The 15,770-nt window shown below is 34.9% G+C and overlaps 1 pseudogene; it reads right to left on the bottom strand.

The window, feature by feature from the left end:
* Positions 1 to 3,187: 3,187 nt before the first annotated feature.
* Positions 3,188 to 3,870, bottom strand: LOC111168127 (large ribosomal subunit protein eL15 pseudogene; annotated as a pseudogene).
* Between the last annotated feature and the right edge of the window lie 11,900 nt (positions 3,871 to 15,770).

Below are 15,770 nucleotides of genomic sequence, written 5' to 3'. Positions count from 1 at the left end.
ACTGTCGTAGACTGGATGTAAAGGGAAAAGGAGAAGAAACAGAAAGTGAGAAGAAGAAATAAAATGTGGATAGAAGGTAAAAAGAAGAAATAGAGAAGTAAAGAAAAATGTTCATCTAGTGTAAAGTAACTTATTCTAAATTCAAGGTGTCAGATATAGTTCATGTTTGTGATTGTCCCATATCTCAGAATATTTGATCTTTTTTTTTCTTTTTCATATTGTAAGACTTCAATGTGGAAGGATATTGGTGTTGGACTTTTATCTATGTTTATCTTCCCATTTTCATCTTTTCTAGTGATGACAATACCATTTATTGTTCTGTTCCTAGCTACAAAGCAAATTATAGGAATTTTTTCATATAATCTTCATGACACTATGTAATATAATAGTTACCATTATAACCTACATTTTAGATAATGGAGGGCTAATGAAGTTAAGTCACTAAACCAACATCGGATCTGTCTTTAGCCCCTAGTGTCCCTGTGAATTAGAAAATGTGTCCTCTCTAAGCAGTCACAGGTCTTTCCATGGCCTTTGGGTTAGTAACTAGAGCTTTGGTTGGTTTTCATCATGACTTGTTCCCTCAACCAGAGACCATGGTATAATGGACACCTTGCACAACTCTGTATGGTTTCCCTGCCAAGTTTACATAACCTATTGTTGGTAGAACTGAGATTCAATTACTCCAAAGCATGTGTTTGTTGATAGTACACTCTTCAGACTCTCAGCTACACTCTTTAGACTCTCAACTAACTCTTGTCAGTACTTCAGACCTCAGGTGAGTTGTCTCTCCTTCCTCCAGATTCCTCCTCTAAGTGCCCCCCTCTGAATTGGGAACCACTCCCATGAGCTTCCATCACATCTTATAGATATTTCTGACATGAAGTTATTACAGTGACTGTGACTGTGAACTTGTATATATTCCTCAGTGATCTATAAGCATTTCTATAGTAGGGACTATCTCAGAACCCAGCACAGAGACTGTCAGTTACTAACATTTCAATAAATATATGTTGCATGAATAAAGGGAGTTCCATTACTCATGGAAATCTGGTAAATGTATGTCAGGAGCTCTCAGAGCCAGAATCTGAATCTGAAACCTGAATCTGAAAGTGTTGAATAATATGAAAAAATAAAGGACATACCAAAGGACAATGGCTTCTACAAGCCTATCCAGTTGAATGTACATTGGGGAACTGACATAGGAGCTTGAGTGGCCTAGGAACCAGTATTGGAAGCATTAAGCTCTCTCATCTTTTTCACTGTCAGCATCTTTAGATCGTTCTCTCTTATGCTCTGTTTCAACTTGTTTGCATTCTAAGTTTCTTTGAAATAAGGTGATATGTTATCACATAAATGAGGCCAAAATACATACTGACTTCGGTATATAAAAACCTTAGTCTGAAAACAACTCAAAATACCCTCTGGCCCACATCTATTTAGCTCTTTGGTATGACATTTAAAAGAAAGATAAGAAAATGGAGTGTCAATTTTTTTAAGTTACTGCTCAGTTGACATTTCTAAATAGCACAGGATTATAACAATATTAGCTATAATTTGACTAATCATCTTACATTTGACCTCAGTTTGTAAACATATTAGTAATAACATGTGATCAAATCCTATTACTTTATCAGAGTTTTAAAATACCACTCAATAATATCTCCATGAGAAATTAAATGTTCTATACCAATGTTTACATACGCTATGAAAAAAGTATAAATGATTTGGCCTGTCGTTTCAAAAGTCAACCAATTATATGTTAAGTGGCTAAAATGCATGGAAATATGAGCCATGAGCTATTGTTTTTGGAATATTTAAATATGTTTGATTCTTTGTCTATGTGTGTATTAGCCAAAAAGTTTAAAAAGTCCATCAAAATTTCCAATATCTCATTGGTATTTTACTCTCAGAAATATCTGTAATTTAGTGGTGTGCTTCCCATATAATTAGAAAGAAATCTAAAGTCTGGGTGGAATTACACAGAATTAGAGCTATCACCAACCCAGAAAAAATTGTGTTATATTCCAGTTTTTAAGTCTTTACCTTTTTTTTTTTTTCCGGAAACCAACTGAACTTGTATTGACACCAACTACACGACTCTTCTTAGTAGCCTTATGGGAATGGATAAAGTGGCTTGACCCAAGATAACACTGATTAGACTTAGCAATGTTACTTTTAAATAAAACCAACCCAATTTTCCCCAAGGTGGCTTAGATTTCATAATGGGTCACAAACTAATACTAAAAATAAAACATTTAAAAATTTGATCCAAGCCCCTTCTATCCTCCCACACTTGAAAGGGACCTTATGAACAGCAATTTCACAATCGTAGCATCACTAGCTTACAAACCTTAGGGTTAAAAACTCCCTCCTCATTTACCCAATGTTCAATTTCCATCACTTTCAATATACACTAGTGTAAATACCATGACTATTTTGCATGAAGTTAAGTATTCTACAGATCAGAGTCACGAGATTGAACCAGGAGCTCCCACCTTTTATGGGAACTTCAGTGGTACCATCGAGGTCAAGGCAATTTAATTTAGGTTAACCAGGATTTGTTTCAATTTGTAAGAGAAACATCTTGCAACAGGTTTATTTAATTCTCTTAAAAAATGGTGGCATTCCTTTACTTTCTGCCTTTTGGCAGCAGCAGTTACATATATGGAGTAGCAAATTAAGTCTAAAAACGTGGCCCCTAGTCAACTTTATTTTTCGGCATTATGATCATGATAAACGATCACGACATCCTTCACATTTCCAAGGAAAACCCAATTTAAAGTTTTTCCTTGCCAAATTCCATAAAACAGCCACTTTAGAGTAAACCAGCAGAGCATTGCATCACCCCAATAAAGCTGTAGGTTTCATCACATGCACCAACAAATCTACATGGCTAGTTTCTGCGCTCCTCTTTTACAGAATTTTACACCTATTGTTACCAAACAGCATTTTAAACACGGACATATCAACTGCCTAATAAAGCAAAAAACAAAGGCATTTTTCCCTTATTAGAAACAAGACACACCATCACTTAAAATCTTCAAACATTATTGCACTTCAACTTTCAGAATTTGACAATGTATTCAATGAAGCAATCTGCAGGCAACTAGTTTTAACAGACAGATTAAAAAACACTTTTAAGCAGACGTGGATGTCCTAAACTGTTTATTAGGTAAGGATTTTACAAACATTACTTATATTAGCGGTAGCGGTGGAGCTGGAGAGTATTGCGCCTTCTCCAGGCTGCGCGGCGAGAGCCACCGATCGTGTGGTGGAACTTGTGGCCCTTGCCGAGGCCGCGGCTCTTCCTGCCGGCAGACGTCAGACCCCGCATCTCCCTGTGCTTGTGGACTGGCTTGGTGATCCACTGGGTGTCAGGGTTTCTTCTAATAGCTTTATGGAAGGGATCAATGAGGAAAACCTCAAAAAATTTGTACGTAGAATCTTCACCCACCCAGTAAGAATTCAGAATCCTCAGGGCCCCACAGTGGCGCCCCGCTCGCTCCTCGGCAACAGACTTAAGGCTCCGGCCAATCTTGAGCTGGTTGACGCCATCGTGGACGGGCTTGCCGCAGGTGGCGCCCTTCGGGACCGGGCGTTTGCGGCCACCGCGGCGCACGCGAACCCGATATATCACATAACCTTTCTTGGCCTTGTAGCCCAGCCTGCGCGCCTTGTCGGGCCGGGTGGGGCGCGGGGCCCGGTGCAGCGCCGAGAGCTGGCGGTACTGCCAGCAGCGCACCCTGAGCAGAAAGCGCATCACGTCCGACTGCTTCTTCCTCCACAGCTCCTGGATGTACTTGTAAGCGCCCATCTCGGCTCACCTGATGGCTGCCGCCAAAGGGAAAGGCAAGTCTTTACCTTTTAACCGGCTTCTTCTCAACAATGTATGAGTAAACGGGTTTAATAGGTAGTCTGTTGTTGTTTTATTATACTTATGAGACTTAGGGAATAAACTGTGCACCTCTAGAATTACAAAAAAGTATGAATAATAATTGTTCAATAATTAGCAAAGATCAAACTAACAGCATAAAAAACGGTAGCAGACTATACAAGTTTTATACAGCGCATACACTGTCCTAATGCTTACCACATGCTAGGGACTGTTTGGGTGTTTTACACACTTTAAAATAATTTAATTAACATATTAACCCTAAAAAGTAAGTTCTATTATTATTCGTATTTTACATATGGGAAAACTGAGCCACAAAAAGGGTAAGTAAATTGCCTAAGGTCACACAAAAAGTGTTAGTCTGGATTCATACTCAGATAGCCTGGCTGCAAAATCCATGTTCTTAAATTCTATTCTATGCTACCTGCCTAGCATTGAACAAAAACAATACAATTAGAAGAGGAATGTTCAGAAATAAAAGGAAAAAGATGATAATATGCATCTGAGCAATCACCTACGCTTTGAAACAAAAAGATAAGCATTGATGAATATATGTGGTCAATTTCGTATGACTGAAGTCAATTCAAGGGCATGATGTCTCCGTAGGGGGCTGCAGTTTCAGACTAACATGGAATGTAGATCAGGTTTACCGGCTGTATATTTACATGAGATACTGAGTTGCTTTCCGTGAAGAGAGAGGCAGCCTGCCTTAATATGGAGCAGTTAAGAGCACAGAGCTGGAGCCAGCATGCCTGGGTTTGAAGCTTGAATCTTTCTTTTATTAGTTGTGTTACCTAGAACAAGTTAACCTTTCTCTGCTGCGGTTTTCTCATCAGTGAAATGTGGCTAATAAGAGTACCTGATTCTTAGATTTGGAATAAGAATTAAATAGGTTAATGTTATAAAGTATTTAGGATAGTGTTTGGCACAAATTGTTTTATTAATGTTTTAAGTAAAGATGAATTTGGTGGGATTAAACTTGACTCCATAAGAGTGTTAGGCTTGGAGAGAAGAAATGCTATGTGGTTTTTAGTGCTATGTGGTTTGTCACTCGAATCCTTCACCAGCCCTCCTCATGAACTTATGTGTAGTTACTAGGAAGAAAAAAGTAATCTGTAATTTAAATCTACAGCAGTGGTTTTACCAAAAATTTGGTAGAATTGGGGTGAGGGGTAAAAGTACCTTTACCAAAGTATTAAAGAAAAGATAAATAATCATTAGCTTCTGGCTTCAATGTACCAGATATGTGCCTAGTACACTGAGGTGTGGAACACCGCAGAAGGGCATACATGAACCTAGTTGAAGTGTTGGTGGTACTGAGAGAGAGATGGCAACACACCATTAGTAGCAGCAGCAGCAGTGCTGCCCAGAGGTGGACAGTGCAGCATGAAACAACAATGGCTCTTCCCTGCAACAGTGAGGGTGGTCAGAGGGTCAGGGCAAGTATTAAGGCTGTAGTGTAAGTACCACTTGGAAAAAGTTGGACTTTGCCGGCCTCTTGTAAGAAATTTAGTAGAGAAATCCCAAAACACTCGGGCACTAACTCTACTGTATATACTTAGGAAGATAATGAGTAAACACAAATTAAAAACAGGTTCGTCCTTTTATGTAGCTTTCAGCTGCACAGGTATGTGGATATCTGGCTTTGCGATATTTTCACCTAAGATCATCATCACAGTACTCATTCCCATCAGGTTTGTGTAAACGTTAATCATATCCTTTTTTAAGTTTAGTATTAAAAATCATTTTCTTATTTTAGATACTGACATATTAAAGACTTCATTTTGTAGTTCAGTTTATCTGATTTTATAGAATCTATTTCAATGTATTCCTTAGCATTTAAGTAGGAAAACATTTGAAGAGAGTAGTGTTGCAAAAAAAAGTAAATGTCTTAAGAATATGAACTAGTCTTTTTAAGCACAAAGGGAAGAAATAAGGAAGTGAAAAAGGGCAAAATGGACGAAATGTGAGCCTCTTTCCAAAGACTTTAGAAGGTGAAAACAAATGGTTAACAAAAACTTCACAAAATAATCATTAAGTGTTATTTGAAAAGCTACTCTTTGATCCTTGGATCCTGTTCGTAAAAGCTACTACACTGTGATAAATATTCTTTATGTGTCTTTACGTGTAAACATTCTTTATGTGTCTGCTTGCTTAACACTTTTTCTCATATATTAAGATTGATAGTTTGATGACACTCATAGTCTCAACTAAAATGACAGTGGATCTTTTCTAGGTTGGAGAGAATTCCTTGTTTTATTATTTCTGGGTATTTTAAATGACCTGTTTGGCTGATATATTAGTATTCATTCATCATTTTAAATATGTTTCACTTTATATTTTTTTTCCTGATGACCAGTGAATTTGAAAAGTAAAGAAAATTTAACAAAATAATGAAACAAAACAGAAACATTATCCAGGATTCCACCATTCACAGGCAAAAATATTTTCTACTTTGACATTTCCCTCCAGCTTGTAAGTTTTAAGATGACAAATAATAGTACAGGTCTCTCATTTAAAAACAAATAAAATATGATGAAGACAATTGGTATTCAGGTGCTATAATTTGAGACCCAGAGGCCAGCAGTGATAGCTGCATGTTTGAATCCTGGGTCATAAATGTAACAGAGATATGTATTAAGCAAACTGAAAATATTCAGCAACCAGAAGGCTGGCAGGTCGGGATGGTTGGGGGCTGGTGGTTCGAGAGCTATTCCTCCTGCTGGTTTATCATCTACACTTCAGTGATCTTTATGGAAATGACCAATAAGACAGATTCGTACAAATAAGTCCACTGAGGTAATTCTTAATACCCATTCTTATCAAATTGAATCACCATGGAACTAATCTTCTGCAAATTATTTCAGAGAGATGACATTTTATGTGCACATTAAAGCTTCCTGGAAAGGGTCCATCAATCTGGAGAGGGGCACAGATGATTCCTGTCAGGTTTCAACTTGGTATTTATTAAGCTAAGTCTGTGTATATCCTTTAATGCTGAGTGAAACATGGCCATCCTTAACTGACTCAAGGTAGAGGTAGTAGGAGAAAACAAAGCAGCTAGGAGAGATGAGAAAATAAAATTGTACTTTAAAAAAAGTTAGAATACATAAGTGTATTTAATAACAGTTTGTCAGCATTTTGACTTCAGATAAATGTGGAGATGACACTGATTCAACAGCGTTTTAAAAATGCAGCTGTCAGTACTGACTTTTGCTTTGTAACTATTTACTTCAATTAATTACACTTTCTAAATGCCAGTGGAAAAAAATAATTATTGCGTGAACACAATAAGACATGACAGTAGAGAAGCAAAACCTCTCTAGGTATGTCTGAACATACAACAAACAATGAATTTATCTAACATGATTTTTTGAGATTTAAATAACACATCTTTATGGCTATACTATGTGAAAAGTATTACCTTGGGCAGTGTAGGGAGACACATAGATATATAAGACATAGATATTTTATTTAGCACCAGAAGTTCAGAGGGGAGTATATAGTGGGGGTAATACTGGGTAGCAAGACCAGAGGTAGAGACACCATTTAGGATATTATTATACACAATCAGATCAATGTAATTTATTCAGTACAACTTTATAGATTATATCCTATATATGTTCTATCTCTTTTCCTTTCTGAATCTCCAAAACAATCCTGAGATATGTTCATTATTACCATTAAACCTGCTATTCAGGAAGATACTGAGGTTCACAAAAGATGCATACTTGACAAAGTACTCAGATAAAATGTATTACGATTTCTGTGGTTTTTACTAAATTCAGGTTTTCCATTATCATATGGTATAAGGTATCTTTCAGTATATGTCTCATCCACACTTGATGATTTCAATTTAGCTAACCATTTACCATATATTCTCATTTTCCCCATTTCTGATTATTGGCAGTGTTGTTATGCAAATATAGACTGTGATATATATATATACACACATATATACACATATATACATATATGTGACTATATATATACACATATATACATATATATGTATATATATATATACATAGGAAGAGAGAGAGAAAGGAAGGTGAAATAACAGGTAGCAAAAAGTTTCCTGACGTTAACTTGAAGAAAGCAGGGAAATGACTTAAAAGAAAATGTTACTACTTGATGATATTTAAAGTACTGAATTCAGGTTTGGGATTTTCACAATTAAGAAATGGTTTTCATTGAAAAATACAATGAATTTTGTTTATGAGATATTACTAAGCATTGTGATTTTTATTAGAGATCCTATTCAATTCATAAATGCCAATAATATTCTAAGCTTATAAGCTGAATATATAATGAAAAGACATGACAAGAATCAGTAATAAAGTGTTTTGCCACCAACCTCTGTTCATTACATTTCCTTAATTACTACTGTGAAACTGTTCCTAACACTTCAGGTAAATACTAGTTTTGTCAGGTGAAATAAAGCAAAATGCAGGAAGCTGGCAGGAACTCTAAAAATTAGGTGCTTCTCTGAAAATGTGACAGTGGTGAAGCTATGAGAACTATGTGAAAAAATGTAATCATTTTGGTTTTGAAATTGCCTGTCACTCACTACTCTTGTGCCTTATTAGCAAAACTTTGGTGCATGTCTTACTTTTAATGTCCCAAGATACTATAGTCCTCTTTTATAACATTTTAAAACCACAAATTAAAAAGAAATGCATTGACAATTTTTTTTGTAAAGAAAAGTTTTTTCAATTTTTTTTTTTTTATTTAAAAAGGATTTTGTTCTCAGATGGTTTATAAACATAAGCATTGCCCTTGTTCCCCAAGTCCAATCTTCATTTCACAAATTCTGGTTTCCAGAGATCCTCCCCAGGCCACTTAATCTCCACCACCAGTGTCCAGTGGGAACTGGACACTCCAAATTTGGAACACAAGTCAACTAACAGCACTCAAGTTTGACTGTGTTCTTCATTTCACGGGCTTTTGTGAGCAGACTTTTCTTAAAATGTTTTCTTAAATATATTTGCATGGTTGAAAACTTTCAAACTAAAGAAATTAGCAAAGACTCAAAAATTGCATATCAGCCTACCACTCATAGATAATGACTTAATATTTGGTATGAATACACAAGCAAATAAATAGGAAAATAATGAAATGGTTTTATTTTATTTGTTTTTGTTTTAATGCCTATATTTTAACTTCATGTATTGTCAGCATTTTGCCAATTCATTAGATATCCCTCAAATTTTTAATATTTGATTATATGAGCCCTTTATGAGTTGGACATCTCTTTACCTGTAAGCTTTTTTTGCAGAGGCTTTGTACTCCATATAAGCCTTTTTTTTTTTTGTAGGACACAGCTCCCAGAAACTTCCTCAGTTAGCATGTGAACAGACATGAGGAATAACTGGAGACTGCTCATTTTAGAAATCTTGACTCTTCACTTTTAAAATGTTTATTCAACAAACCTCTTTATTTACTTACAGAGAGATGAGGACTCTTTTATTTTCTTTTTTTTCTGGTTTCCATTTGACGAAATTTCATGTCACAGCTCTTGATCTCCTTCATTTTTGCTCATCATAGGATCTTTTAGATATTTATGCTTGATATTAGCCATTCCACAACTTGCATATGGTTTATTAGTTAATTTGTTTCACTATCATCTAGCAAGCACTGAGTATCATAGAAATTTATATCTTTATTGCTGAGTGCAAAATACCACACTGCTTTTTAATTTGCACAGCTTTGAATGAGATTGGATATTGTTAATCTGTTTATTGGCATTTATATTTATTGTATGTGGATAGGCTATTAATGTCTTACATGCATTTGAGAGAAACTGTACTTATTTATTGATATGTAAAAACTTACATATATAAAAACTTAGATATCAATGCAGTTAAATCTACATCTGCTATATTTATTGCAAAGATTGTTTTCAGTTTGTCATTTTTTTCTGACAGTTTATAAATCTTTATGCTGTCACATATATCAAATATATACAAATATATCAAAAATATCAGATATTCTTTAGAAATTCTCTCATTAATTTATATTTAGAAAATGTTCTAAACTATAGTTAGCTAGATAAAGGAGAGAAAATTTCAGGTACAGAGAATTAAGTTTAATACTCGGAGTTCTTGACAATATAGCAGCATTATGCAATATGGCTTTATGAATATATTCCCAGTCTTTTCCATTTTTCAGTTCCACTTAGGGAATCATTCTAATTTTTTAAATGTATATTCTTTTTTATTTCTATGTGTTTTTGTGAAATATATATATATAATTATATATAGTTTATATAACTTACATTCTTTAGCTTGCATCCAACATATTTACTTGTCTATTTCCCCAAGAGGGTCACCCAGATCGCCTTCAAAACCCCACTAACTCAAACAGTGTGTGTGAACATCATTAAATTTGTCTCTACGGATTTGTGTAGGAATTTCCTTGGCATATATAACCAGGACAAGGACATCTGAAACAAAGAGTACGTGTTTATCTAATTTGACTAAATATTGCTGGATTACTCCCTAGAATGAGAATATATCAATCATCACTTACACCTTTAGTGTATGAAGATTCCTGAATGCCCACTTATCTGCCTATACTTATGTTATTAGATGTTTTATTTTTGCCAAATTTCTGGGAGGAAAGTTATATTCCATTGCTGCTTCTGTTTGCATTTCTCTAATTTTAATGAGTTTGACCATCTTATTTGCCTTTTGGTTGTCCCTCTCTGTGGATTTCTGTTCATATTTTTGCCCATTAGTTCTCTGAGGTTCTTCTTGTCCAGCTCCATGTTGTGTGAATTTTCAGAAGTTCCTTTAACTGCTCTGTTAGTTACAAACATTGAGAATATCTTATCTAATTTGTCTTCTTTTTGTCTGTATCTTGTAATCTTTATTAAACATTAAGATTCTTAATTTTGTTGTGGTTCTATTCACCAATTTTCTGCTTTATAATTTTTGATTTGGAGTTTATCCATATGTTTCATTGCGTAGTTCACTAGGAGTATATTTCTTAAATAGGAAATGAATTTTACCAGAAGTTTTTATATATATATTTATTGATGTAATAATATGTTTTTTCTGTTTGGTCTATTGACTTAGACCATGTATGTACAACATGTTGAGTGATCTTTGTGTTTCTGAGATAAGGTATTTGATCATGAAATATTACTTTTAAATACACCGTTGTGATTTTTAAGCTAATAATTATCTCCAAGTGATACAAATTTATAATTTTCTTGAGTTTTCTTTATCTAGCTTTCAAATACAACAGTAATTTTATGAAATGAGTGGGGAAATTTATTCTATTTCTAGTAATGATTTTAATTTTCTTAATTACTTAAATTTCTTTATTGAATTAAATTATGTTAATCTTACAAATAAATATTTAATCTTCTTGAAATTTATTTCGCAATATAGTAAGATGGTTTTTTGTTCAAATAGCCAAACATTACATCAGTATTTTTGAAGGAATGTGTGATTTTCCATTCATTACTGACTCCTTTTTTATGATATGTTGAAATCTTAAATATACTAGAAACTATTTCAGGTCTATGTAAATTGTTCCATTGATCTTTCTGTTGATTTTTGTGCCAGTATTGCAGTGATTTTCAAAAACATTGTATGGATATTATATTTTAAATTTCTTTGCATATCTAAAATATTTTCAATTGTTTTTGAAAGTATAGAATAAAACAGCTATAATAAACATGTTTTTCTGCACAATTGTTATTATCAAAATTACTTAGAAATTATTTCACTGGCTTCAGGCATATAGTGATAAGAATTTTGAGTCTTGTTTTTACTAAATTTAAGAATGATTACATAATGTTCCATAAAAAATAATCCTTTCAGTTATCCTAGTTAAATTTCCAGAAGCATTTTATTTTTTTCAGTTGACAATACTGTCCTTTGAAAATTCTCTTTACTTGGCCTGTGTGACACCACAATCTCCTGGTTTTTCTCTTGCTTCATAGATGACTTTCCAACTTCTTCTAGGTCTGTTTTTAGATCTTTCTTTCTGTCTGCATTCATTCAAAATTTCATTATTCCTCTAAAGGCCTCAATCCTTGGCCTTTCTTTTTTTTTTTTTTTTCAGTACACGGGCCTCTCACTGTTGTGGCCTCTCCCGTTGCGGAGCACAGGCTCCGGACGTGCAGGCTCAGCGGCCATGGCTCATGGGCCCAGCCGCTCCGCGACATGTGGGATCTTCCCGGACTGGGGCATGAACCCGTGTCCCCTGCAGGCAGACTCTCAACCACTGCGCCACCAGGGAAGCCCCTTGGCCTTTCTTATTCTTATCTTACACTGTCTCTTTGAGTGATCATATCTAGTCCCATAACATCAATATGACTATTATTTACAAATGTATAGCACCAGTTTAGAACCCCCTTTTGATTTCCAAGAATCTGACTTAACATACCTTGATGTCTCACAGGAAACTCAAAATCTTTTCTAAAACTGATTTCATAATTTCTCCCTAACCTCAGAACAACACGACACAAGAGTGCTCCTCCTTTTCCTGGGATACCTGTCTCAGTCCAGTATCAAAAACACCTAATAGTTCATCCCAGAATGTCATTAATGTCTTCAATGATATTTCCCTTTCCTTTAAGTACCATCACTCAATAGTCCTTCAAATACCAAATATTTTTAACTCTCTCTTGAAACATTTAATATGCCCTTATTTTTCCATGTTTAACTTTAATACTTCAGAATTGTTGCCATCTTTTTTTACCTGAGCTACTGTAGTAACTCTCCTAGGAGGTTTTTCCACAGTGCTTGTCTCACTACTGTTCACTCTTCTAGGGGAATATACTGAGAATATATAGTTGTTTTACTCCAATGCTCAAAACTCTGTTCTGTAGTTTTCTGTGTGTTCATATGAGTGTTTTTTAAAATGTCCATTTGAAGATGTTTATCATGACATTCTTTGCCAATAGACAGATTATATTAACTTCCTTTGACTGTTCTTATAGAATATTCATTAAATATTCTAATTTTTCAGACTTGTAGATGGAGAACAGGGTACAGTATACACTAAGATCCCTAGGTTATAGTAATTATACCTCCAGTGCAGTTCTGCTGGAGTGAAAAGTTTATCTATACTTTCCCCTGCCTAATCCTCTTAGCTTCAGGAACCTTGAGTGCTGTGGGCAATTTAGAAAAATAAGATGTAGTTTGAAAATTTTGAATTTGCAAAGTACTGTAAGAATAATTTATAGTAATGAGTTTAAAAGTTGAAGGCAACTTTTTATTGCCTTCTCAGCACCTGCAAAGTGTTTTGTACCAGTGAATTTTTGCGAAAATGCAGTGTGGTACATTTTAAACTGACTAAAGAATACTCGAACTTCTTAAAAAAAGAAAAAAACAAACAAAAAACCCAAACTGACAAACAAACAAAATCCAAACTCTTACTGATAGAGTTCATGAACAAAAAAATACTAAGTAAAACTACCAGCATATACTAATACTCCTACAAGCATTCTGTTTATTTATGCCCTTGAAAGTAGTTTACTTCTAAGGTTTGAATCTCAAACCACTACCCTCCTTAGTTTCTGCCTCAAAGGAAGTTGGTAGAGTTGTCTGTGTGTGTGTGTTTTTGTTGATGATTTTATTTTTTGTCTTGTCAGCAGATAGCACTCATATAGAGAAGGTAGGCTGAGCAGGCTTTAGTTTTTTAGCTGTTATAGAAAAATTAGTAACCAATAGAAAAATAATTATAAATGTTCAATAAATATGAAAAAAATCTCACTCCTCCTTAGATAAACATTTAAAACATATAGCATTATTTTTCTACCTAATATCTTGGAAAATATTTCAGAAGTTTGTCTTTTGGCAAAGGTATATGAAAAAATAACTTTTGGACATTCTGTGAACTTGTAAGTCCTTGTCAACTGTCTAGGAGGGAAATACGTAATAATTTATCAAAATGTTAACTGTACTTTTTAATATATACAAGAAATTTCACTTCTATTATTTATACTTAAGATATATTAATACAAGTGTGCAAACATACATGTGCATGATGTCTTCATAAAGTCTTTTGTTATTAAACTATGAAATAATTATATTTTGGAAGCTACATTGAGTAAAATGCAGCTATTGCTTTATAGAACTATCAACATTTAAAATCCAACACACTGAGTGTATATAAATTACATCTGAACTGTTCATTCGAAATTTTCATATAGGACTGTGCACAGCTGTTATGCCTGAAGGTCAGTGGAGAGAAGTTATACATCCTTTTCCACAGTCCGGTCTTTCTCATCATAGCAGCTGTCAGAAATCAGCCTAGCTACTAGACAGCTACTGCTGTTAAAATTTTAAGGACTGTCAGAGACACTGGTTATCATGTGACCTTTTTCTATCAACTCTTTAACAAGGTGTCATGATGCCTTCAGCGCTTCCATTGCAAATACTATTAAGAGGCAATAAATATTATCTAGATTTCATAAAATTCATGAAAATGGCATTATTATCTGATAAAAAAATCAATCATAAGAGATTTCAATGCAACATCTAGCAGTAATGCTGATAAAAGTATCAAAATCTCTAAGGTGAACTTGAATAGAAAATAACCTCAGAAGTTCCCAAAAAAGATTTTTGAGAATGTCAGGAGGCAGGGGCATGGACTCTGGGAATTTAATGAATCTCTTGTGTTGCTTTAAATCTGCCCTGTCAGTGGGAGTCTGGTCTGGATTTATATTCTGCAGAGAGAAGCAGTAATGACAAATTTTGCTCACTTCCTAAGAGGCAGGATAATGCTTGGCTACACTATAATTTTAATCATCAGAAGGACCTGGATACGTTTCATTTCAACATTGGTTGAGATGGAAAAATTTTTTTAATCCATTTTGCTTTTTCTGAAGTTGTCAAATTGTTAGTTTATTGTCATTTACCCTAAGGACAGAACTGATGTTTATGCTTCCTATCAATATATACTTCTTGTGCAAGAAAGTAGGAGTGTGTGTGCATGTGTGTGTGTGTGTATGTGTGTGTGTGTTTCTTTTGAAATCTATAAAACTTGATTTGGAATATAGTAAGGGCAAAAATATTCATCTTATACAACTTGGTATGCACTAACCCTGTCTATATACATGACATACATGATATAGACGTTCAGGTTAATTTTTTAATATATATATATTTTGTGTGTGTGTGTGTGTGTGTGTGTTACACGGGCCTCTCACTGTTGTGGCCTCTCCCGTTGCGGAGCACAGGCTCCCGACGCGCAGGCTCAGCGGCCATGGCTCACGGGCCCAGCCACTCCGCGGCATGTGGGATCTTCCCGGACCGGGGCACGAGCTCGTGTCCCCTGCATCAGCAGGCGGACTTTCAACCACTGCGCCACCAGGGAAGCCCTATTTTTTAATATTTTTGAATAAATGGATAAATCTGAATTGTTTTTCATGTTGATTTTTTTGATGGTGTCCTCTTCAATGATGTGAGGTCCTTTCTCTCTCTCACTATGCTATGCAGTCACCCCTCAGTTTCTGAGGGGGATTGGTTCCTGGCCCCATCACAGATACCAAAATCTGTAGATGCTGAAGTCCCATGGTCAGCCCTCCATATCCTGGGATTCCACATCTGCAAGTTTAGCCAACTCCCTTGTAAGTGGACCTGCACAGTTCAAACCCATATTCTTGATGTATTCATTTATTTCATCATTTACTCAATAAGCATTTATTACTGAACTAGGTTATAAGGGTAATACAAAAAGAAGTAAATCTCTGACTTAAGATACTCATTGTTCATAAACTGATTTATTTGACCTGTTCATTGGCTATTCATGCCCTCTTACTACCCCTGAGAACCAGTTCTTTTAAATTCCAGTATTTTACCATTTCAAGCTATGGCTTCAAATGAGAACAATAGTTGTTTCAAATGTGTTTGGA

This window comes from Delphinapterus leucas, chromosome 5 (assembly GCF_059928025.1).
Source record: "Delphinapterus leucas isolate spDelLeu-1000000601 "Yukka" chromosome 5, BTC_Dleu_Yukka2, whole genome shotgun sequence".
NCBI classification, from domain to species: domain Eukaryota; kingdom Metazoa; phylum Chordata; class Mammalia; order Artiodactyla; family Monodontidae; genus Delphinapterus; species Delphinapterus leucas.
This window is presented reverse-complemented; position numbering and strand designations above follow the sequence as displayed.